The sequence below is a fragment of the Anas platyrhynchos genome, chromosome 4 (genome assembly GCF_047663525.1).
Source record: "Anas platyrhynchos isolate ZD024472 breed Pekin duck chromosome 4, IASCAAS_PekinDuck_T2T, whole genome shotgun sequence".
Lineage (NCBI taxonomy): Eukaryota > Metazoa > Chordata > Aves > Anseriformes > Anatidae > Anas > Anas platyrhynchos.
The window spans coordinates 15,878,322-15,902,908 of NC_092590.1; the positions used below are offsets into that span (position 1 = coordinate 15,878,322).

The 24,587-nt window shown below is 38.6% G+C and overlaps 1 long non-coding RNA gene across 1 annotated transcript in view; it reads left to right on the forward strand.

Moving 5' to 3' along the window:
• Positions 1 to 24,587, forward strand: part of LOC140002418 (uncharacterized) — a 200,588-nt gene that overhangs the window by 168,425 nt on the left and 7,576 nt on the right. The window contains exons 5-8 of the long non-coding RNA XR_011808888.1: positions 6,396 to 6,486; positions 8,372 to 8,526; positions 16,125 to 16,379; positions 16,877 to 17,094. This is a non-coding gene — a long non-coding RNA (uncharacterized lncRNA). The remainder of the gene's footprint in view (positions 1 to 6,395; positions 6,487 to 8,371; positions 8,527 to 16,124; positions 16,380 to 16,876; positions 17,095 to 24,587) is intronic.

Here is a 24,587-nt window from a genome sequence, read left to right on the forward strand (position 1 = left end):
TCCCCAGCCACATTGAGGCAAGTCAAACCTGTTAAATGCACACCTTATCTTTCCAACCAAAATGACCTTTGATTTTGTAGTAACACTGACAGTGATCTTGATCCCCCACAAAATCCTGTAACTTTTTTTTTCTTTTTTAACTCTGCCTGGCGAAGTCCAAGACTTCTTGACCATTGCTGAAATATTCCTTCAACTTCTGTTCTTCTTGTCCATGCCCATACCATTTATTAATAAGACCAAGATTTAATAGGGGAAAACCTGAAGCCCCAACATCCAAAATGCCTACTTGCAAAAGCATCCAGATTTGCTAGATCTCTAAAGTCATCACCATTCTTTAAAAATAGGCTTTTGAGTTTCCTGTTGAAAAATGCTCACAGAAAATTACAATATTTACAGGTAGAGATTGCCAGACTCTAACTGTTCCTTTTTAAGGCTTCCACATGCTTTCATTCTCTTCTATCAAAAGTCTGGAAATGGAAATGCCTACTACAGTTGTGCTTTGGAGTGAAGTTGGTTTGCCTCTCAGATGATGATCTAGGTAATAACAGAAATGGTAAAATAATCCCCTTGCAAAAGGATTGATGCACTGTCATGATTCTGTCTTCCACATCTGTTCACAGATCACCTTAATGTAAATTGCATGATTAGAAGAATTGAACTTGTATTTAGGTTCATTTATTTAAAAAATTAAGTGGAGGATTAATGCCATCGTAGATAATGTTCCTATTAAACCTGATAGATGTGGCAACCTGGTCAAATATGGGTAGAAGTCCCAGTTAAAAATCTGTGTAATGTATCAGAGAGATAACTGAAATGTATAGTCAACCACACTTGTGAGGACCACAGCTACAAAGATAGTTAAGGCTCTTTTATGATTCCTTCTTTAATGCAATGTATTGCATAGCTGGAGATCTTTAAGGGGCTAAATGGTGAGGCAGCTGTTGTTTTTACTCCCTGACTTGGTGACTACATCCTCTTGCTCTCATCCAGTCTGTAGTTAGAGCACCTGCCTGTTCTGTGAGCAAAAGCAACCAGACTGGGCTCTGTGACCTCACTTTCTCTCCAGAAATGTATATTGATCTGTTACAAGCCCAGAAATGAACCCTCGCTTGGCCAAGAGGTAGCATAAGGAAAACAGAACAAGTTGCATGAATGCATTAACTTTCAGCACAGACCCTTCCGTGGCAATAGTTCCCCTTGATGTTAAACAAGCCAAGTTAGGAAATATATTTTTTTTTCTTCCTCTTAAAACAGTTTGGACTGAAGCCTATTTTCTTTTTCTGTGCTCTAGCTAGGAATTCTCAGTTAGTGTTCTTGCTTGAGGAAATACAGTACCTGTGTTTCCTACTGCCAAAGAGACTGGGCACAGATGAGCCACAAGCACCACCCACACATACATACACAAATCCATCTTTAAACTCCTGTTTAATTTGACTGGTAATCAGTGTGGGCAGTTACCGTCTGATAATTATATGGCACTGAGATGTTGTTAGCCAGATCTCTCCTGTTTCAAGACACTTTATAGAGTTACGTGATGACAGGAGAGGGATTATAGCCAATTGTGGGCCAGAAGCTGTATAACAGATACTCTAAAATGAGTCTGAAACTTATCTGCAATTCAACAGTGTGCATAGTTTCAACTGTGAGCAAATAAGTTTGGGTCCAGAAAATATGCACCAATGTGATCAAGCAGCTTACACGTATCACCAAACAGAAAGCTTTCATTAATATTTATACACTGATACTTGAGACCAGTGACTCAAGAAAGGGCAGCAAGTGTATTAATAATCAGTGAGAAGTACTGTTTATAGATCCACAACAGAAAAGTAGATGAAATTTCTTCTTTCCATACATGATCCTTTACAAGAAATAATTCTGCTTAAGAATACATATCCTACAGGGCATTGTAAACTAATGCTACATGCAATAAAGTGTTTTTTGTTTTATTTATTTATTTATTTATTTATTTATTTAACCTTACAATTAATTTTTTTTTTTTTTTGGTGAATTGTTTAAGTAACACTAGAGACTGAGATAGGGAAAGACTCAGATCTTAACTTATTAAACCATAACCATGAGAAGAAATTGAGAAAGTGTGGAGCTATTACCTTGACCTGTCTACACTCTGCCACAATGTTTTTCATGTCCTTACTTTTTTGGAAAATGTCAGGAATATCCCCTTGAATTTCTCAGAAAACAAAAACATCCAAACAGGGCTGAAATCAACCCATTTCTCACTTTGCAAAAGGACTAGCACAATGCAGGATCAGAGGAGTGCTGTCTCAAGTGTGCACAGCACTGCTTTCTCGTCTGATACTTGTCCACAGTTCAGCAGTAGACCACTGGTTCTGGATCAAACCTTTCCTCCACCTTGTAATTCCAGGATGTTTCCATCCATACTTCATCTATTGTGAAGCTCCACCTATTCATATTATTAGCATACCTGCAGGAAACTGATTTTTGCAATTATCTAATGCTTCACATTCACTCTGACATTTAATCAACTACAAACACAGTTTATTGCTTGATGTGTTTAAGTGCCATGAACATTATCCCTTAAATAGCATGTCTTGTTTTGTGGTTTAATTAGTTGCTGTTAAGAGACATTCTCTTATTGTATTCATGCTTGTCTAGATTTTCTATTTGCTGTAATTAAGAGATAAAATGCAGGTATAGAGTATTAGCAAAAATCAAGAGTATACAATTTCATCCATACACAATTTAAAAATAAAGACATTCTTCTAAGGTAATGAAAGAATAAGGACAGGTTCTGAAACAGTTAGCAGGTTCTAATGTTACCTTAGAGCACAGAGGTGGAGCCAAAGCAAAGAGCAATTACATATATATATTTTAAAACACAACCACAGTTCAGAAGCACAAAGTGTCAGCACCTACTACATTTTTCAGATTCCTAGGGCTGAACTTATGCAATAGGGAGATATTCAACTCTTATTTTTCTGGTGGAACACACTGGGTGAGATTCTTTGTAGTACTTTGTTTTGAAATATTTAATCTATTCCAGTCAATTTCGGTAAAGAGGTCAGGCTTCAACAGTCTTGTCCACTGAGATTTGCTGCCTGTATGTTTGCTGCTACCTCCACATTCTGTATAACTTGCCAGAACCTGATCACACTCACTGTGCATAGGAAAGCTGTGAAAGCCAATATTGATCTTATCTCTTTCATGCTAAAGGTGGCATAATATACGTTGGAAAAGACAGATTAGGGCTCCACTTCAACAGTTCCCACGTGATGGGCTTAAATGTAAATGTGACTTAGCCCAGTCAGTCAAGTACAGACTTCTTGTTCTGCATAGTTCAGTGTTTCTCCATATTGCAGTCATTGGGAAATATATGGACTATTTGTAAGCCTTGCAGAAGGCAATAAAAACTAGGCCATTTTTCAGTAAACTCAATTCAATTAACAGAGATCCAAACCTCCATTGGAAAAACTAGATGTGCAGATCAGAGATGGATAAATGTCTCTAGAATTGCTATCCCTAGAAACTGTCATTACAACATGAAGTGTCTTCTGGATTACAAGTGTGGAAGATGTCTGAAACTTGCTGCCAGTGCAATGCTGTGGTAATGGTAAAGGCATCAATTCAGAAAACATGCATTGAGACTTGAAGGAGGCATGCTTTATCATTGAAGTCTGAAAATACAGCTGGGCAAATTCTTTTCAGAAGATAGTAAGCTCAAAAATGTGATTTCATGAATTTTTGGGCTGAAGCTTACTTTTTTTTTTTTTTTTTTTGAGGAAAAACTGTAGACTGTAATATCAAAGCATTTCAATGTTTTCTAATGTAGAGATTTCAGCTTCTAAGCTGGGAGTGCTGTTCATAACTCAAAACAGAAAAACTCAGCAATCTGAAGCTCTAGGATAGCTTATTTACTTTGATGCTGGCCAGCATCTTGCAAAAGCACTTCATTGCTTCTATGTTGGATTTTTGGTTTTTAAAAGTTTGGTTTATATCTGCCCAAATTAACACTTTCTATTTTGTTCTCCTCCTTGCCTTTTTTCACCCTCTGTTCTTTTCTGTCCATTTGTTTCCACCGTTTTCATGTTGCAAATAGGATATAATAGACTTTCAAAACCCATCAAATCACAAACGGAAGTCAAATATGCTAATAGTAATGTCAATCATTTTAAGATGTTTACAGACAGGCTTAAAACGTAGCAATTCCTTTGTCTGAGGACAAAAGGCTGATCAATCCCCACAGTCGAGTTTATTCACTGCCAGCTCTTTAGTAGGGGAAATGGTTTACTGAGCAGGGTTCTCTCACACGTGCAGGCTGGAGACATTCATTGCACTGATTTCCTCTCTGTCCCTTTCCTCCCCCAGCCTCCTCCTACCTCATATCACCGCTCACAGATGGCTGTGGTGCATGCGTTCTAATAACTCCACATTTATCACTCTCTGCATACCTTTTGCAGTTGTTTCTGCAGTTGCAATTGCATTATTAATTACAACCATCTAGAGAGGCACAACTCATCATTGTTCCCTGTTCTAGGAATTACTGGGGAATACCATCCGTAACCAGATCTCCCAGAACATACATATACACAAATACCTTGAAGGGTGTTTCTAACATACATTTTTCTCTCCCACAGGCATGCTGTTGACCTTCGAGCTCTAGATTATTTATCTCATTTCAGACTAGTGCTGTATGCTATTTATTTTGTTGTGTAGGAGAATGCAGTGTGATCCGTTGTTGTAGCTCCAGAATAGAAATTGCCCTTTCTTCTTTCTTTCAAGAAGAGAAAAAGAAAAAGAGAAAGAAAAAGAAAAAGAAAAAAGAAAAATAGAAAGAGAAAGGGAAAGAGAAAGAAAAAGAAAGAGAAAGAGAAAAAGAAAAAGACAACAACAACAACAAAAACCTTATATGGGTTTGAGAACTTAATTAAATACATTAAAATAATCTTCATATATATATTTTAAGGCTCTACTGAAATAAATAAAAAAATACATACATACATTCATACATAGAAAGGAAAATACATGAAATGGAATATTCTAATTTCAAACTGATTAATTTTGCAGATGTTGGCAATACATATTGTAACATAATTAGTCAATTTATCATCCACATCATACAGCCAAGAATCACAACATTAAGAGCATGAATCCCTCACAGTTTCTGTCACATTCCAGGTTCTATTCATTTCTATTATTTTTTTGAATTTGAGCACTTCAGTATACTGAGCTTATTAATTCTTGATAAATAAACTGCTTACGGATAAAGGAGATATATGCTGGATGATATAAAAATCTTGTACTCAATTGTTCTGAAAATATTAGTATCTCTTCCCCAGTCTTTCAGCAAAATTTGTGATTTAAAGACATAAATTGATCATCATCAGGATCCCATATGGAGAGCATGACATGAAAAGTGTTTATGTCCCTGATACAAATGCGTCTCTTGCATTTTTGTAAACCTTTTTTTTTTTTTAATCTCTGATGAATTGATATTTATGTTGTGAAACTTATCTACTGGCGTATGATGGTATTTTCTACTCTTTCATTGACAATCATGGTTGGGATTTCCAGGAAGATCTGTTGGAGCTGGACACCCAGATCATAGCAAGCGGTTCTAGCAAAGCACTCTGCAGAAGATCCTCAGATCTTCTCCTGTAATCATAAGGGATTCTGGAAAGTGCAAGCCCCCAGTTTGGCTACATTTTTTTCATTTGACCACATAAGTCTCTTGAGTCTCAACAGCTACATGGTCTCAGCAGGTTTGTTCTGTCATGCATATTGTTTTGGCAGACAGTTTTATGAGCAAAAGGTTGCTTCTGCAGATGTGCAGAGAAATCGGGTGCCAGAAGCTGGTAATAGTACTAGAGCCACTGTAAGTTTGGGCATATGAATGCATAAAGAACACCCTCCTGCCTTCTTGCTTTAATTTTCCTTAGGCAGTATATAGAGTAAATCTCATCAATACCCTCAGAAAGCCCCAATGGCAAAGCCAGAGGATGCAAACCTTAAAACCCTTCCAGCCTATTGTCATTTACATAAATTCACCAAAGCCGCCTTCTGCTGGTTAATTAGTTTATCAATTAAGCCAGACATAGTCCACAAAAGTCTGTAATAAAATGCTTCATATGTGCTCTGCTTGCAATTATTGTAATTAAGCATATCAGTCATTTTAAATCTGATTCAGCATGTATCTCCAGAGATTTAATCATTTAAGGTAGATCACCAAGTAGATGGTTGAGTTAATTATTTGAATAATCTACAGTTCAGACGCTTAATATTATACTGTCATATTCCCATGTGTGCCTGAGTTTTCTGCTTGCATCTATAGAAGTTTGGCAGAGCTGCAAAGAAGCTTGTAACAATATAAGATAAAGGCATTGTCAGTCTGTCATTGCTGTGGCTTCTTCTGTCCCTAGGTTAAGCAGGTTGGCATGAAGACTGTGGGTCTGGGCAGTCCAATCAAGGCAGGCAATCAAAAAAGGAGAAGCTGAGGCCAGAAGCTGAAATGTAAGTTCAGTCTGACTTGCTGTTTTTATTATTGAAAATAAAGAAATCCTGTAACTTTGTCATGCCTTTTGTCAACAAACCCACCTACTTCAAATTTCAGAGGGGAATATTTCAGTCTATTGGTACAATCTGGAAGTAAAATGACTACAAAAGCAGCCACCTAAAGCATTTGAAGAAGCTCCTGAAAAACATGACTGTAACTCTCCTGTTTAATGGCATTTTCTCTAATACTTCCATTTAGGGAGAACTGATGACACAAACCAGTTAAAATAAAATAAAACAAAACAAAACAAAACAAAACATACAAATCCTTCACTCTTAGTCTGCTGAAGGAATAAACAACCCAGGTGTCCACAAAAATATGTTTTGTTTGTTTGTTTGTTTGCTGAGAAAAGAGAGAGAATAAAACTCAGACATGGAGACATTTTTGGAGATGACAAATGAGTGACATGCTGTACCTAAAAGCATATAAAGCAGCTTCTGTGGCTGGCAGACCAAAAATGGAAGAGAATAATACTTTGAAACTGCTGTCAGTGTACAGGTAGATTTGCAAAGCTGAGCCTGCCACCTATTCTGCAAAGTGATTTCAGAATGCCATTTTCTTCCAACGTCCCCTTTTCAGGGGAAGACCAGTAACACTGCATTTTAGCTTGCTATGGGTAGTATTGGGAGCTTTCTGTTGTCTGCTCTTTTTCCATGTGGTCTGGTCAGTGAGCACCTTTCTGAAATCCAGTATTACAGGCAATTGGTTTTCCACAATCATTCTGAGCTGAGTGTTTAGCTAAGTGCTCTGTTGTACAGCTCCCTGTGGACATCAGGTTCAGAAAGGCACAATTCTTACCTTGTTTTTTGGAAGTGGTACACAGTCAGACCAGTTTAGATACAGGCCACTTCCTGCCTCCCCTTCAGCTGTGAAGCAAAATATCATAGAAATCAGGAACAAGTAAGGCAGCTCCTTACATTTACTGAGAGGTTTTGAGTAGATGGTTCTCCCCTGATGTGGAGAGGACAAATAAGAATGCAACATCTATTCAGGGAAGAAAGCAACAATACTCGTGTCCTTTAAGTCAATCTTGTTATTTGAGGAGGGAGAAGAGAGCTGACCTGTGATCTGTAATATTTTAGGTTGCTCCTTATAATTAATCTTCACTTCCATTAAGAATAATTTTGTCTTTCAAAATAAGATATGAAAACACATTCCAGCGTCTATTTTCTCTCATGTAATAAAGGCAGTAAGAAACCAGGTTCATAAAGGTCATTATGCCTTTGTGGAGAAGGAGGGATGCATTTCTATTACTGCTGCTACTGCTACTATTATTATTTCCCTCCCCTCTCTCTTGTTGAATAAATCACGTGCTGATGTAATTTTAAACACATGACACTTGACAAAAAGATAAAGCATTTGCTTAGCCCACAGTCCTTGCAGACTACATTGGACTGACAGAGGCATTTCTATTTACGGATATTTGGGTGATGCCCTCCACCCACGCAGAATTTAGAGAAAGCCCAGGCTTTGGAACAGTGTGAGACTTTGACCCTCAGCTGTGCACCTTGAGGTTGGTAACAAAGATCGTCTGCCGCAGCTTTGTGCTTTCTATTCCTGATCTTCACCAATAGAAAGGGCAAGGGCTGATTTGGGAAAATGAAGATAGTCATCCCAGTCTCAGCTTGTTAACATGTGTCTTTTACAATTGTAGCTGAGTCTCAGATAAGCAGGTTAACCAGCCCTTCCTCACCGCAGGACAAATAGACTATCTTTTAAGTGCTCACATGTGAAACTGCATTTTTCAACTAGTATTTAGCATACATTTTTTCCAAGTGGTGATGTGAAGCAGGCAGTTTATTAAGATCTATATTCATCTAATTGAATGTTTTCCACTTACAGTTGAATTAAAGTATCATTTGGACAAAAGCCAGGTGGGAACTTATAAACTGAATTGCACGTCATGCTCAGCACATCCCAAGTCCTGCAGTGCAGCTACACAACGATGTATTTGCGAGGCTGACATGAGGCTTGGGAGTTGGCCTCTAATCAAACAGGTATGATCTACATTTTTACTGTCTTCCTATATATTCCCAAGGCTTTAGGCACATGACTCTAGTCAAAGACAGTTTTTGCTATGGCAATTTTATTTGCCAACATACATTAGAATAATGAAAAGTTATATACTTATCCCCACCTCTTTCTGAAACCAGCTGTTAAACCAGTTGCACACAATTGTAAATACGTACATCTCTAAAGAGAAATATGCGTAGTAAACATCTTGTTCGGCACTATGTGAAGGTAGGAAAAATCAATTTTAAAAATTATGGATGTCACATGATGAGTGATAGATAGTTCAGGGAAATTCATGGAGCCTGAAGGTGGAATATTTGCACTTTCTATTTGCCCTGCTTAATGAGCACTTTTCACTTTTGGTGAAAGGAGCTCCTTCCAGAAAGATCCCTTTCAACCAATTCAAATTTTCCCCTAGCAGGCCATGTACCAGCACTGGGGCATAGTCCCATTGACTGTGCAGTGACATTTCATGCTCCACCTGTGATGGTGGTGTCTAGAGTACAGGCCTTCAGGTAGGTCCCCCTGTCTTCTCCTCTTAACCCCACAAGGAGCATAGAATGGTTTGAGTTGGAAGGGACCTTAAAGATCATCTAGGCAACCTGTGAAGTATATAATATGCAATAGCATTAACTTCAGAACAAATTCTGAGATACAGCAAAACTCCTAAGGAATAAAAGAACACCCACTTTGAATGTCCATTTTTCTGTGTGTACCAGTATATTGTTTCCAGCTTTGTGCTCAAAAAATATACATGCAATTCCAAAGTAAGGCCAGAAGAAAACTGGTAGCTCAAAGAGAATCATCAGGAAAGGAAAAAATATCAACCTTAGTAAGAATGAGTGGTTTGATGGGAAAAGTGCTGCCTTTTTTTCCCCAAAAGTCCAGAAGGGAAACCAATGACACACATAAGAGAACACTGTGCAGATCAACTAGCCCAGTCTTTGATAATCCTGTTCTTCTTATCTCCTGCCAAAAATATAAAATAATAAAATAAAATAAAATAAAATAAAATAAAATAAAATAAAATAAAATAAAATAAATAAAATAAAATAAAAATTCTATTATATTTTAAGTATCCTTTGGGCAGCTAAATATTTCAGCCTTTCCAAATTAGGAATGTGATCATCTGAATTATTTCTGTTGCTAAGAAACTTGCTAACACTAAAGCCAGGACAACACATTCATCAGTCTCTTACATTCGTTATGCCATTCTCTCAGTGTCCTGTGCCTTCTGTGCTCTTGGGAATTGTCTGGAGGCTGAAGCTAATAAGCTGGATCCATGCTCTGAAGTGCCTGACAAACAGCAAACTAACCATTCCAGTGCTTTGACGTCTCCCAGGCATGGGGCTGGCTGGGTCACTGAAGTAAAACTTTGTCTTCTTATCACACAGTTTTGCCCAAAATGAACAGAATTGAAAAATACTACATAGTTATTTCGGTGATCTTACACAAAACAGTCTTGCAGAACTTAAGTGTTCAATTCTTCTCTGCAGCTGGACAGAGCCTTCATAGAGCTTATTCAGTCAGCTAATCTAATTGTGAATGAAAGTTTTTAAACTACAACATTGAATGCCAAAAATGTTGAAAAGAAAATGCACGGCATGGGCTGTATAAAAGGGTTACTTAACATTAATACAATTTTCCTATATAGTACTGATTACTTTGGCACAGGTTCAAGGAGTTAAATGATGCATGCTTGAGGAAGTGGTAGCTGATTTTTCCAGAGAATAAGTAGGGCCCAAGGCTTTTAAGATTGGAGAGTTCGTTTGGGTAGCCTATCAATGGAGAAAAGCAGCAGGGGTTAGTAACCAGAGCACAGTATTGATTATCAGGAGTGCTTGATAAATGTATATTCCCTGAACAGCTTTGTACAAAATTTTATGTTTTCTTCCATTAATTGGGAATGGGGGATAATCAAGGCATTGTGAACAAAATCACACTGATAATAATGCATTTCAGTCCATGCAGAATTTGACAAGAGATCGGTGATATTCTTGTACTGGCTGAAATTTAGACCCGTTTCTGATTATTCCCAGACAGTAAAGGCATTGTGTTTCTCTGAGGCTGGTACAAGCTGACACGTACTCCTGTCTCCATATATGCCGACCTTGCTCCAGAAAACTCTAGCAGCAGAATACCTAGTGACTGATCTCCTTTGAATGTTAACAAGCAAAGAACATGCCATTAATAAAACCCAAAGTGTGAAAATCTATCTGTCATTCGTATGATGAATCTATGCCATAATTCCTCAAATCAAATCCCTCTGCAAAATCAATGGCTATTCGCAGATCAGTTTGTCTGTGGATTCAGAGTAAATCAAAAAAGAGCTGCCCAGAAGCTAAAAAAATTTTGAGTCCATCTAATTGAAAAAAAATTCCAGTTCCTAGTCCAGATTATTCACACAGGGTAAGCGTATGGCTTGCTTATGTCTACAGCTACAGATTGAAGTTACCATTTTTAAACACTTTCCAAAGTGGATGCCTGGCATGACTGCAGAAATGAGCCATCGTGCAAGGAATGAGCTCAATGCGTATGTTTGCTGTATATCCTACTTGTTTGCAGTGTGCGCACTGCAGCTTGCTCTTCTGAGATTTCTTTGTATTAGGGTGTTTTGTTGCCAAGTTAGGGAAGGAATTAGATGTGCCTTGTGGTGACAGGAGCAAGCAAGAGATCAGTGAGCTTGCGTGAGGTCGTAGCCAGAGGTTGAAATAAATGTCCTCTTGAAACTTGTACACGGATTCACACAACAGAAGTTGGGCTACTGCTCCAGAGCCAAAGAGCTTACACTCAGCAGTGAGCCGCTAATGATATGTGTCTTAAAACTAACAAACCATTAATGAGAGGATTTAAGATCAGAGGGACTCTTGGGTCACAATTTATTATGGCTGATTTGTTGTTGTTGTTGTTGTTTTGTTTCTTTAGGAATTTTACCTTACTTTAATGGGCAGAGAAAAAGCACAATCTGCAATTAAGAGCTCATTAACCTCTAAATTGATCACAAGTGTTGAATCATGTCTTTCACCACTCCCATACAATAGCTTTCTTTAAGCACGAGCACTAACTGTGAAATCCAGTAGAAGAACATCTGGTGAATTTGTTTTCTGCTGACTTTCTCCCTCCACTCTAGGAGGAATTTGGGATCCCAGGCAGCTGTGCTTTTGCTGGTAATGATTAGCTATTAGGAAAGAGTCCATGGGTTTGTTTTTGTAGATCTCTCATATAAGACTTGCAAATAAATCCATGAGAACAGCCAGGGTTCCTGTTTGCCACCAGGTCTTTTCCCTCTCCTGTTCTTTCTGGTCCCTGAGACTTGAATTCCCTTCTGTTAAATGAAAATTTTCAGCAGCACAGTTACTCCAGTTTCATGCCAGGTAGTTAGGGAATTTACCACAGGGAGTTCTCCTCCTCCACCCTCTGCTTTATGCCTTTATCAGCAGTTCTAACCTCTGTTATTACAGAAATGGTGAACTCCTCCACCCATCTTTTACAGAAAAAGACTGAGCCTAGCAACTTACCCTAAGCAAAGAGTGGGTTTGCCCTGCCTTCTCTGGTGCACCTAATTAAAAAAGACATTTTCTGCCAGTCCACCCTCACCAGTATTTGGCATTGGATGGCTGAAGGGTTCCCCGTATACATTCTCTGTTGAAATTCCTCTTCTGAGACATGCAGAGGCCTCATCTCTGGTACCTATCTCAGCAGTGTGGCATCTGCTCCTGGGGACTGGCTATTAAATCATAGACATTATTTGAGTAATACAGAATTGAAACTATTTTGGGGTTCTGTCTTCCTCCAGGATCACCTCTCTTTAAACCCTCTGAGAGGTCAAACTGTAGTTTGAATGCTTCTCTAGCCTGTGCAAAGACACAGCACTGAGTAAGCAGGAACAAACATCTACTGGGGAGCGTGAAGACACCAGGTGATTCCTGCCTGGTTCAGCTGAGGATCCAGCCCATGAGCCCCAACAAGCTGTCTACAACTAATCCTGACATGTACATAGCACCAGCCAGGCCATGACTGCAACAGTCAAGGCACCCTGTAGACCACCTCATATGATTAATGATGAACTTTATCAACCCCTATGGGGGAAGTGCTGTCCACCTGAGGCAGTGATTAGACCCAGAATGATCTCTGGTCTTTCTGATGCCTGAGGCACTTCTGAGCATGAAGTGCTGTTGACTAGGACAGAAGATGTGGCAGGAGGACAGGAATCAGCAATCCTCTGCCTCTGTTTAATCATGAGCATATTTTATTCATTTTCATTTGCAGAAACCACTTAATTCAATGTGGATACGCAGCAGCAAGAAGGAATCAGGGTCAGATTTTACAGATCAGGCACCAGTGGAGTCGAATGATTAACTTCATCAGGATTTCACAAGTTGGCCTGTGCTTGCTAGCAATAGAGTGGCATTTCATTTCCCAAATGAAAACACCAGTGTCCAATTCAGTCATTAAAATCTTAGAAAAGTTTATACTGATAAAAATCTGCTGTTGGGTAAAATAAGGCAGATGAAAGCAGAACTGAGCACTGAGAAACAGCTTTTCAAGCCCTCTGTGAAAAATAAAATAATAAAACAAAACACACTAAGGAATAAATAATTACTAAAAGTAGTAAACTATAGACATGGTTGAATGGGGAAACACAGGGACTGATAAAAAAAAGTGTGTATGAAGACACTAACCTCGTAGATGAAACACTACCTTTGTGTTGATCAATGAATACAAGAAACAGCCTTGGAAAACCACTAGTGAAAATGAAACCAGGACTGCAGAAGCTGTGAAGATGAATAAAAGATTTTGCAGTCCTACAAAATAGCCTGGCTGGGGCAACACTCTAGGCTTCGAAAGACAGGGCAAGCAAGCATACAGAACCAGGAATCTTAATGACTTCCTTGTATCTGTGCTCACCAGGGAAAATTGAGGAAGCAGGATTACTTCTGCTGCATGCAGACTGGGAAGGAGAAAAACAGGTAACAAGTGAGAAAGGTACCAGAAGAATCAGGGAGGAATTAGATCAGTCAAGAACCTTCAGGTAGCTCCAGGACTTGGTAGAAAAGGATCTCAGAAGGAATTAAAAAACAAACCATTTGTAAACATTTGTGATATTTTCATTGATGCTAGTTAAAATATCCAAGGAATGCAGAAGTACTCATCTGACACCCTGTATTTAAGATGGGAAAGAGGGAGTACCCATTAAAATATATCCATTCACAAAAAGGTTAGCAGATGTTTTCCAGTGAAATAATTAGCTGATATTGCTGTCTGCAGTGAGAAAAGAGAGTGGTTGGCTAATGAAATAAAGATTTAACTCCTTATTTTTGTTCTTTAAAAATAAAATAAAATCCAGAAAAAAAAAATAGAAATTTGAGGTCCAAATATTCCTTTAATGTTTAAATGTTTAGGGCACACCCCTGCTTTCTTTTGGACTTTGCAGTGAAGTCACAAAACCATGATGATGACATCACATTGTTGATATTGCAACAATACCCATGTCACAGATTCAATTTCAGCATTTTGTCTGGTTTTGATTCAATGTCAGCATTTTCCCAGAAGAGGGAAAGAAAGGCTGTGAAAATGCCAAATCTTACTTAAAATCATGTCATTTGTAAGCAGGTATATGATACTATAGTAGAAAGATAATACTGTCACTGTTAGTTGGAGCCACTTAGGTACTTTTAAACTTGATGCCCTCACTCAAATACAGTAACTGACTATGAAATGTGACAGAGCCCTCATTTTTCTCTCCTGGGAAACATGAATGCCATTGAACTTGTGCTTGAATGCTACAAGGAGTATGTGTTTTGCACATCGGAACCAAGATCAGATATTGCCTCTGACACATTGATTTTTTATGCTTTACATTACAATATGTGAGATTTACTTTAAAATCCAGTCCCTGGCAATGCATAGCTTTATATTAAGATCATAGTTTTTGCTTAAACTACATCTATAAGGATAAATTTGAAAATATGAGCAAAGCATGCCCGAAGGAAAATAAGTAGAGACCCAAATTTTTTGCATTTTTTTCTCTTATTTTCTCCAGGGCTGCCCTCTGACCCTTTATTGTGTGGTTTTTGCTAGCAAAATTCCCTGTATAAATTCAAACAAAATAGAACTTGTACAGTGCAAATAGCATACTTGATCTGATTACTTTCAGTCCTTAAGGGTAGAAGCTGTTAATTTTTAATATAATTGCTCTAATTGCTGTGAACAACTTTGTTCCTTCATTCTGTGCCATTGTGTGACTCTTTTACCTCCCGCTTGATGAATAAATGTAAAAATAGATGAATTAAAAAGAAAAAAAAAAGAGCAACTTCACAAACCACTCATCAATAAGCAGTGCTTGACTTGGGACCTCAGTATGTTAAAAAACATCTCCGCAGGCCTGCTGCAGGACACGGCCAAGAAATACATTGCAGAGCTTACCTGTGGATGGAAGTGATGCCATTCTAAAACTATGTTTGCACCTTCCAAGTTTTGGGGACTGACAGAGGCAGTTATATTGAATGAATAGATCTTATAGGTGTACAGTGTACCTTCAGAAACACCATGTGTTGCCATAAGTAGCCTGCTGAGAAAAACAGTTTCTGGGTTTGAAACACTGATGTGCTTATTTAAATATTTAAAGCTTTTTAGGAGTTTTAATGAAAATTCAATAAGCAAGAGGAAAGCTATCTACTGAAACTTCATCATTTAAAGAGCTCCATCCTTTCACTCTTCCTGCAGTATTTTTCCAGACAGGGTTGCGTGGAATTCAGCAGTAAAGCCCACTGGGTTTCAACAGGCTGGTCACAGCACACCTTGCCAGGGTTTGACTGTTTCCATTTTGTTTAATATCTGTTCTCTGCTTTCATGCCAGCAATGCTGATAGTGCTGTGCTACCAGATACTATTGGGAAGTTAGTTTTGAAGCTCTTCGTACCAGTAGATGATCTAATCAGTATGGCAGGTGGTAGCGTGGTTTCCAAGCACACCCTAGTGTGTCCGTAACACCATACTTTTTGAACTGACTCCACCTTATTCCATATACATGGATTCTAATCAAAGCAATGGATGATTTACAATAACAAGCTCTTATAAAATGCCACTCTAATTAAGCTGAGGCAGAAAGGTATTTGCTAAACTTTTTAGACTTGTTTACCAGTCTAAGTATGGAAAAAAAAACAAACATCACAAAACCCTCAGTCTGAAGGCATCTTCTGTGGTTGACGGTTCTTCCAGCAATGCCATTGGTGAATATGCCAGGACTGTATTTCAGCCATCTATCATTTTAATTAAAAAAATTGCCCAGAATTCATATGGTCTGGAAAACTTTATTCCACATGCTATGAACACGACTGAGCTGAGGCTGGTATCTGGCTTTCCTTAGCGTTTATTTAAAAATGAGCTTCTTTTTCCATTAGCAAATGTTCTAGTAACCCTCAAATCTATTAATTATTGGCTCATCCAGTAGCTTAGATTTTCTAAAGTTGAATATTTATTTACTAAAGCAATTCTGTATTAGTTTCAAAACGTCCCTGGCTATATGTGAAAAGGACAGTAACAGAAAATCCTTGTTTTCCTTTCCTCGTGACTATTTGAAGAGTAAGCATCTTGACAAGCATATTTGCAAGCGATGCAGATATGATCTTGATCATATATCAGAAAACCCAGTCAAGCAGCGTGGAAACAGCCAAGTTCTGAATCCTGGAAAGTACTGTTCCCTGTCATGGCTATGCTGAAAGAATCACACAAGAGCAAGCATCAGATTTTTGGGACAAGAAAACTCAGCTGGTAGATTTATGGAGAGAATGCAGCACACTGAAATGTGGTGAAACATTGTGGCTATTAAATAAAAGGTATGTGCAGTGTATTTTAAAATTTACTGTAAAAGGACTATTCAGTTGTATTAATATCTCTCAAAGCTTTGCATTTAAAACTATGTGTTTAACATTAAGTCAGATTTTCCAGTGCCAAAATCAGTGACATTGTTTCCAGATGTAGATTTTATTAGTTCGTGTCTTGAATAATTAAGGGCTGTCAGATCTGAGCAGATTCGTAACTGTATCTGTATAAAATGCAATTTATTGCCAAACAATACCAGACCTTCTGTGAAAATCAGAAATCACATAGCTCTAACACAAGCTTTTTATTTTGGGAATAAGCTTGAAGGTATGGACTGAAAACATCAGATTTGCCTTCCAAATGGAAAAGTTGAAACAAACAAAAAGCAGTTCCTGGGAGCATTCTTTCTATGTGCTGCTTTATTTGTCTCCATGTATTCCTGTGTTTGCTTGTGATTTTCCGTTGGAAAACATGTACAAATGATGTGCTTTCCCTAACCTACTCTACTTAGGCTAGACGAGACAGACTGTTCGACTCCAGACCTGAACATCAGCTGTTTGTATTCAGCTCAGTACTGCCGAAAGTAGTTTACAGTTGAGTATAAACTGAACCATCAGAAATAGGATCTCAATCCTTTGAAATGTCAGTAGATCAACTTCACTGCACACACTGGAGCTGAATTTTCAATCCAGAAGGCTGCATCATTGTCAAAGGCTCAAGATTATTTAGGTGAGCTGATTTACTAACATGGGAACTAACAAGATTTGTGCTGCAAAGTTTGATTTATACTTTGGATTCACCTTGTCAGAAAAATGGTAAATAATATCTGCTAAGAGCAACATTTTTAGTGGACCATTTTTAGCTTGCTGAGATTGTTCACTAGCCTGTGGTAAGGTTACAAGGCTTTGTGAACATCATGCCTAAATTCTGCTTTGTCCTGGGCAACCATGCAAAGCAAGAAAGGATACTGGCAAATGGGACAGCCTTGTGGCTGGCAAGAACCTGACACAGCATCTGCAAAGGCTATGTGTGTATCCCAGAGGGCTGGTCTCCCACTGTCCTCTTTATTGACACACCTTCCAGCAGGAGTATCTGATATCATGACTTCACAGAAGGTAAAGGCAAAATGATCTTTAACTGTGGTAGGATTCTGTTTTTGCCCTATGGGAGAACTAAATGCATATGCTCTTGTCTTCATCTTCCATAAAAAATGAGACGACTTGGGCAACTTCTGCTTTGTCATATCAATGCTGTGGCTAAATCAAAGAAAGAAAAGGGCAAAGAAGTGCTTTTTCTTTCCAAATCCTGTTATGCAGCTTCACAAAGTTGTTCTTTCATACATTTTTGCCCTTATTCTTTCATTGGTGACCAAATTTTAATATCACAATGAAAAAAAATAACTTGAAAATATTTTACCTTTTCCTGCAATATTCTAACTTTAAAAGTTCTTGCTGAGGTAAATGAATTGAATAGAAACACATTGTAGGTAGAAGGCTGTGCATTTGCAGTAAGGTTTGGAAGTGCAAGTTACAGTTCAGGTACATAAAATGAATGTAATGATCTGCAGACAGCTTCCCACAGGGAAATCAGTGCTATATATAACAACACCAGTTTGCTATTTATTTTCCTGTCTTCAGCATGCTTGAATAGGAAGAAGTTCATCAGGACACAAACAAAAAATGTAGCAAGGGCAAGCAAAGCTCTGCAAATTGCCACATTGAAAGGCTTCATGTTGCAGGATCCTGTGTCTCATTTTGTCTTGGATCCAAAGGCCAGGTGTGATAAGCACAGGACATTTCTATGATGCATTTCTGTATCTGGACTGGACTTAACCTTCAGTACTCTGAGCTCTGTGCCTTGAAAACAGTGGTTTCTGGCTGCTGGGTCTGAATTTGAGCTACTGCCGTTCTCTGCTTCAACCAGCCTCCTCAGAGAGCCATCTTCTCATAGCCTTCTTCAAGACTTTTTATCTGGCATTGGTGGTTCGGTGATAGAATTCTTGCCTGTCATATGGGAGGTTTGGTTTTTATTCCCAAACGGTGCAGCACCCCCAAAGATTTGATGCACTAACAGTGGAAACAGGAAAATGGGCCCTGGGAAGAGTACAGAAATGCTGTCTGGACATACAGGGGAGGGGTATGGAAAGCCAAGGCACTGACAGAACTAAACTTGGCAAAGGATGCAAAGAATAACCGGAAGGGGTTCTACACGTACATTGGCCACAAAAGAAGGACTAAGAAGGGCACGTACCACCTATGACAAATAAAGACAGAAACATGGTACAAAGACAGTAACGTGGTAGTTCACATATCTTTGCAGCACTGGAGATTTACTCTGAATAGAGAATTCATCATTAAAAGCCTGGTGGGACTTGCCATTCAATACAAGAATGTGTTTGCAGGGCTCTAAGGGTTGTGGTAAATGGGGCCGCATCAAGCTGGTGGCTGGTCACCACTGGGGTCCCCCAAGGCTCCATTTTAGGGCCAGTTCTCTTCCGTGTTTATATAAACAATTTGGATGTAGGACTAGAAGGTGCTTTGAGCAAATTTGCTGATGATACCAAACTGGGAGGAGCTGTTGACTCTGTTGAGGGTGGAAAGGCCTTGCAGAGAGATCTGGGCAGATTGGAGAGCTGGGCAATCACCAACCAACATTTTCTACCCAGAAAGAGCTTTGACTAACTGAATTCTTCAGAAAATGTAGACTGATAGCAGCTGTTAGAATATGTTGAAAACTCCTTGGAGATATTGTGATTTCCTTGCACTCCAGCAAGTGGTAAACCACAAATTCTTACAGCCCAGTGCTATCAGAAGCCATGGGCCGGTGTTTTAACATCACAGTCTCAGGCAGAAACCATTGAAACTGCATGTGTTCAGCCTACTTAAATTCACTTGGAATTCCAACAGAATAAAAGAAAATAATTCCCAAATCATAGTTTATAGAGATGCCTTGTTTCTTCAGATGGGTGGCTTCATTTCAGCTGCAGGCGAACACAGGTCTTGTTTGCAGTTGCTGGATGCTACCAAGTCACAGCAACCCAAGGCAAAAGGAAACGTGTGTCCTCTGAAGTCTGTTCCCATGTAATTAAAAGCAAAGCTGGGGTCCAGCATCCCCATGTCTGCTCCACAGCTTTGCCACACCCCAAAAGAGCTTCCCCACCAAACTTCAAATCCTTAATACGAAGGAGTCACTGAAAAATAATTCATTTTAATCTGTGGGATAGAAAGAGGTTCTGCAGCTGAGCTGACAATTCTTGCTCTTTAGTATTGATTGTGTGGTCATTTGTTATAGTGATGGCTAAAACAGTCAGGTGGATGCTACAAAATCTGTAGCTTCAATTTATGAATGTGGAAACCTCTGTCCACAGATTGCAGAAAAAAAAATATCAAAGTGTCACCACTTTTGTTTCTCAAACAGAGAGGTGCCCAAGTAGTGGTTTTGTTTGTTTGTGGTTTGTTTGCTGGTATTATTTCATTTTCTTTTTGCATTGTGAAAATGGAATATTTGCAGACTGATGGTGCATTTGTGAAGGTTGGTGATAGGATGTTGAAAGTTTACACCAAGTCTCCACGTCCTGTGCTAAGGAAGATAATGACTTCATAGTCTGTAACCCAGGATAACTCAGCAGGCTTGCTAATTTGCCATGTCAATGGGGAATGTTTATCCTGCGCATGCAGGATCAGTTTTACCTCAAGCAGTTTGGCACAGAGGACTTAATAAATTCACGGCATGTATTCAAACCCTGCTCTCAGCAAAACGTTTCCACTTATTCTCAGGATGCTTAGATGTGGCTGAAGAAATCTCCACATGGTGGAAGTGGAGATGGGGCCATGAAGTCCAAATTAAAGAAAAATCCTTGCTGAATCATGTATGTTCTTTAAGCTGCATCCAATATCAAGAGCTTGCTCACTGTGCAGTAGAAAGTTTCCAGTACACAGACAAAACAAATGTGGCTGTAACAAAAAGTCTGCCTAATAATAATAATAACTCTAAATAATAAAAGGGGACAGTGAAAACAGTAAGCAAACAGCCTCAAAATAGGCCAAGAAAGATGTAAAGACCTGTGGAGCATAAAGAAGGTAAAAGCACCCTTTTACAGTGCCAAACTGAGAAAATTATCCCCAAAATTGAATGTACAGCTCTAATTGATGCAATTGAGAGACACAGTGAAGTTAATCTGAGTACATAATGACTGTGGTGGGAACATCACAATGTAATTGCAATGTACTTTTTTTTTTTTTTCCCCACAATGTATCATTACACCACCTCTGTTTCTCTGGAACAAATATATTCGAGTTGAAGAATGCAGATTCCCAAATCCCTTTCTTTCATGCCAAAACCTGCATGCCTTCTCCTGTTGTTGTGTCAAGGAGCTGCACTCATGGATAGCTGTGGCTGTGGCACGGCATTTGACTTCGGATCCATTTCACATCTGTGCCCCCTGAATCAGGAGTTTGCTCAGTCTGTTAACTTATCTTAACAGGTCCAGGGAGACCTATGAGGGGACGTCCTGCAAGGAGGCATGGTATTTCTTTCCCAAATGCAGGTCCCTCGTGTGCAACAAAACTACCTTAGTTGAGACGTCTGAGGCCAAATCTCCTCCATGAAAGGGGAAGGTGATTTTTGCCTTTCATCACTTAAACCCTTCATCTATCATTTTCATCACGTGTAAAAGGAAGACAATAGTCTTCTTTCCAGAGGCATCATTAGACCCAGCTCACTAGTTTCTTCTAAAAGATTCTGCAGATTAAAAAAGAAATGTAGAAAAGTACTATTGTTATTTCACCACTACCAAGAAACTTAATACAGTGCTAAGGTACATACCAAAGTAAGGGAGAAACAATACCTTTTTTTTTTTTCTTCTGTATTTGTTTTTCCTGTGATATATGTTCTATATCTAGTCACCTCTCTGCTAGACACATAACAGTAGGCCTGCCACTACTGTCCTGTGAAATGTTGCATCACTAGTGAAAAGATCGTGTTGAAAATACTGTTGTGAAAATTAATTTAATTTCCATCAGAAAAGAAAAGGACTTTTTTCCTGTGAATTTGCAAATTTTCTTTTAAAATTTGTCAGATATTTATAAATATTCAAAAAAAAAAAAAGACAAAAAAAAAGGTTAAATTTGCTGCCCACATTGTTTTGCTATTAAAATAAGCAGTAGGTGTTTGTAATACCGTTTGCTATTTTTCATTAATATTGTACGTATATTGCAAATCAATCCTGTAATAGAAGATCTTTGTAAATTTTTTGTTTATAAACTTAAGGGAAAAAATAAATTAAAAGATATGGAGCCAAAAAGCTTCAAGATGCCTACTTCAGTCACTTCCAGAGAGAAAGCACTGTACAATAAGGATTTTAAGCAGAGTACAGGCATGAATAAACAGAAACAACCTATTTCCATGGAAACAACTCATCTAAAACCCAGACAAAGGAACTATGTGAGTGCCTACCTGACTATATATCATCTTTAACATGAAGTCAGTTGGGTGGAGCATCCATTGATGATCCACTGTGGGTACAACTGACTGGGCTCCCTGAAATAGTACCACTGTGGCCAAGTGGTCTGAGATGTGTGGATACCTCCACCCTGGTCCCTCAGCCCAGTGAGGTGGGAATTAATTTGCTGTTGTAAAAGGGCTGACGGCAGTCGAATTATGCCTTTCCATACTCTCTTGTGATTTGAGGCAGGGCAGATTGCTTGAGAGACATTAATCACTGCAATTCAGCTGGGTGATTTGCCTTAACAATTTTATACAACAAACAGGGAAAGATGCAATGCAACTGTATTTATTACAGCTAAAATTTAACCAGCACCTAGAGAGAAGATCACTAGACCATTTGAGTTATATATTTCCTGCATTAGCACTTTTGTTATTTCCCCCAGAACTGTACTTTTTTTTTGGAAAACCAGAATAAACATAGTAGAGGTGTTATTGCAAACATGAATGAATACTGATTTTGAGGGAGAAAGAATGCATTTCTCCTGGTCCTTAAAGTGATCTTGATTTTTAAGAGGTTTTTGTGTTTTCTGTTTTACAAACAGTTCACAAGACGTAGATATGGGCATATACCACTCAGCAAGGGAAGCAGGCCTCAGCCTCATCGGAACACTCTCTTAAATGGCTTGATAAAAATGAGCTCAGATTTGGTCAAGTGATAAGTCTTTGATAATAGCTTTATGCATATGTGGCATATTTTTATTTTTATATGACAAAAGTATTTGGAGTTAATATAAGCTGTTCTCCACGTTCATGAGCAGCTAACTGACAGGCAAACTGCATGTTCATGTCTTCTGAGGTACGTGTTGAATAAGCCATGTTCTTCCTTTATTCACTGTTTAATAAAAAGAACATAAAGAGCCATATTGCTCCACTTAGACTCCTGCAATGACCGAAAAATGAGGCTAAGCAAGAATGGAGGGAGCACTGTGATGACTTAAAAGTTGCTATAGACCGAGAAGTTTCAGAAGGCCCTGCTGTTTTCTCTCCAGATCTGCTAAATGCAAACCTGCAGTCAACACATACTAAGGCAGCAGGAGGTGAGAATACTCTTCTTTAAAATCAGCAAACACAAAAAAGGCCCAAAATCTGGCCTCAAGATCACAGATTGCAGGATTGAGGCAAGAGCAAAGTCATTTTCAGGATTCTTGTACAGTATTGAGATTGTCAGGTTTGAAGAGCTGTAATGACTTTGTCATGGCCTTTGTGCTGAAATTATATATTTTTTTCTGGTTCTGAGCTGGGTGTACTAGAACCAGATTTAATCTTTGTGAGATTAATTCTGGGTTGCTGTGCTCTGCGTTAGATAATTCAAAGAGATGTGTTACTTAAGGAAAAGCATGTGCTCAGCACAGCTTCTCATAGGATTGATTCTGTGATGTCAGAGAGTTCAACAGCCAAATTCCTGACACATGCTGATTTTGTGAAAGATGACAAAAAAAAAAGTGATGCTTCCTGCTTTTGTGACTGGTGTGAAGTGTCTGATCTGTTCACTTTGCAGGCTGCAGATGATATCTGCATGGGGGAATAGGAGGTGAGGTGTTAGACTAGCTGCTCTCTTCTGCATATCACCACTTAATGCTGTTCCTAATGACTCTTCAGGCACCCACAGCCATGACTGAGTACATTTACATTTTTTTTTTTTTTTTTTTTTTTAAGTACTGCATGCTTTACATCCTTTTCTTATAGCAGAGAAGGCCAGAAAGTCATCTGTCTTCCTTTCAACATACAACAAGCAAAAAAAAGACCCCGCAGTGCTAGGACTCAGAAGAGGGTTTGGCCTCCAGAACAGATGGAGAATCTACTTGGAGGGCATTTTCCCAGCTTACCCCAGGCTTTCACACACATCCTTACCACAAAAAAAGAAAAAGAAAAAAAAAAGGAAAAAAAAGAAAAGGAAAAAAAAAGCTACAACGTAAATTCTGTTAAAAGATACTATGCTTTCTGTGCTTTACTTTCATAGGTTTTCAAGAAGTTTCTATAGACAGGTAAGCGTTTGAGCAAGAATATGGCTCAGAGGCACTTGGAGACTAAGTGGGCAATCCAAAGCATTAGTGGTTATTATTACTACTTGTTTTCATTATGTATCACCATCACTGGAGACCTGTTCCTGGGTCATTTCCCTAGTCACTGTGCAGATGCAAAACAGTTCATGCACAAATGAGCTCATAATCCAAGTAACAACATGTTTTAACAGCATATTTATCCAGAAAAGTCTTCTGGTTATCCAGGAAAGTAGTTTGTTTTGTTTTGCTTTGTTTTTGGTTTGTTTTTTTCTTCCTCTTCCAACGGCCTGGAAGGAGTCATCCTTCATTTGAACACATCTGTAACAAACAGCTTTCCCTGAGACTGACCACAGAGAGTGCTGGAAAAGAAAAAAAAAAGAAAAAAAAAAGAAGAAAAAGAACTGAGCCGTCTTAGGCTCACCTCTGCTTTTACCTCTCCAGCCATGATCAGGACAGGAAGAGAAAACATTGACAGATCCCAGAGCAAAGCAATTGTTCAATATAGAAAATTGAATCCAAACATGAAAATAAGATGGAAGACCAATTTTCCAGAGCTGTAGGCACACCTAATTAGCTGCAGACTCCAGAGAATCTAAATGAATGCGGAATGACATATTACTAGAGGAAGTAAAATAATCTGAGCAGGAAGGCAAGGCATAATTTGGTTCTAATAGATTACTTAGAGTTATACAAAGAGTATTCTGATAGCTAAAT